The sequence below is a fragment of the Eubalaena glacialis genome, chromosome 12 (assembly GCF_028564815.1).
Source record: "Eubalaena glacialis isolate mEubGla1 chromosome 12, mEubGla1.1.hap2.+ XY, whole genome shotgun sequence".
NCBI lineage: Eukaryota > Metazoa > Chordata > Mammalia > Artiodactyla > Balaenidae > Eubalaena > Eubalaena glacialis.
The window spans coordinates 97,100,096-97,102,357 of NC_083727.1; positions in this window are offsets into that span (position 1 = coordinate 97,100,096).

Below are 2,262 nucleotides of genomic sequence, written 5' to 3' on the forward strand. Positions count from 1 at the left end.
AAAGTTAGAGGACATATTTTTAATTTATATTTTCTAGAGAGCCAGTGGTATATGATTAATGTATTCGAGAGGATGAGTGATAATATTTTTAGAAAGGAATTTCAAAAACGAACAGTCTGGGCATACTTTCCCATATCCTGTTTCCTTCAGGCAGCTGTACTGACAGATGTCCTCAGACAGTGATCAAAATATAAATAAAATAAGGCAGGTAAATGTGAACAGTTTTTTGTCATGTTTATGTGAAAGTGTGCACTCAATTATTTTTATAGCAGAGTTTAAATTTCCTCAGTGCTTTTCAACCTAACAATTGAGTAATTATTGTAATATACCCACAGACACGTGGGAATTATAACCATTTTAACTAATGCATGGCAACTGAATGAAGTGATTTGTCCAAGATCAGTGAGAGCCACTATTACAATTCAGATTTATTGCCTTTTCTAGAATTCAGATCCGAGGATGGTGCTTCTTCATAATTTTCTTGATTTTCTACATCTCCTATGTTACCCTTGCATCTTAAAACTTTTGAGTACAATTTTGCTTAGTCTTGGAAGTCATTTCAATGATAGGTATATAATATGTAAAGTTAGTTGCTGATTATAAATTATATGGCATTTTCTTTGTCAGGTTCCTTTCATTGATTTGCTATAGGGAAGCTGAAAAAGCAGTCACTTAAAAAAGAGATATAAGTAATTTTGCCTCTGTGAAAAGCCTGGAAAAGACCGATATGTAAAATTTAAATACACTGAAAAATTTAGAAGATATGTCGGAGTTTTATCTCTTCAACTTCAGGGAATTTAAACTACATCAATTTTTGCAAATGTTGTGAATTATCAGTGAAGCAGATAGTGAACCAACTGGGAAAATCACGCAAGAAGAAGAAGAAACAGGATGACCTTCAGAAATAAGCTAAAACTGCATGCAAAGCAACTCAAAATTGAATGACTCAGGCAGATTAGAAGATTAAGGTTCAAATCTGTTCTTCTAACTAGTGTGTGAAGCCACAGTGCTGTTGAGTCAGCCCTTCCTGATAATCCCTTTTGGTCAGAATTCTCTCCACATATACATTCCTATTTTCTGACTAATGAAGGATATACTGGTTTAGAAACTAATTGTTGTTGTTTTATAACAGAAAAAAATAATCTGAGATTCTGGGATCTGGGTATTAGAAAGTGTTACAACATCACTATAACCTGCTAATTAACACAGCAGCAACTTATTTTTCTGATGGTTGTATTCCTAAAAGTTTTATATAAATTCAACCATATTTAAGATGACACATGAGAGTTAGCTGCTTTTTAGAGAAGCTATGATCAATCCTTTTGTAGAGGGATAGCTGAATTTTCATTTTTTAGGTTTTTTTTTTTTTGTGGCTGTGTTGGGTCTTTGTTGCTGTGCGTGGGCTTTCTCTAGTTGCAGCAAGCGAGGGCTACTCTTCGTTGCGGTGCATGGGCTTCTCATTGCAGTGGCTTCTCTTGTTGTGGAACACGGGCTCTAGGTGCGTGGGCTTCAGTAGTTGTGGCTTGTGGACTCAGTAGTTGTGACTCGCGGGCTTAGTTGCTCCGCGGCATGTGGGATCTTCCCAGACCAGGGCTTGAACCAGTGTCCCCTGCATTGGCAGGTGGATTCTTAACCACTGTGCCACCAGGGAAGTTCCAGGTATTCTTTTTAATAGGACACATTTATAATTGTTTTCTGTACCAGTAATTTAAGTAAAAAGAAAAATGCAGTTATGTTGAGCTTATCTTTCTAATTGAGTTCCTCAGGAATAAAAATCGCAATCTTACAACTCACTAGTTAGAATGCTAATAAACCACAATATTAAAATTTAATCCTTTCTGTGTTAAAAAAATTCCATCAGACTGGTTACATCAGTTGGTGAGGTGATACCAATCTCCATCAATAGACCCCTTTTGGTTTGTCTACAAACAAGCAAGCACCAAAGGACAAAAATCCAAACAACAACAACTAAAGCAAAACCGAAACTCAGAGTTTTAGTGATTGATTAATCCCTCCAACTCCAAGTAAAAACCAACATCAAGATACATAATTAATAATGCTATGTAGTGGCACCCTTACATATAAATGAAAGCAGTCAAAGTAGGTCACGGTTTTAACTTACAAGATGTGGCTATAAAATAATGAGATTGTATGAAGGAGTGAAGAAATGGCTCTTAATAGAGTTTTACAAAGAAAGTTCCAAAAGTATTTTGAGGGATAGAGAATTGGAGAAAAGGTATTTAATCTGTTAAAACTTGTGTT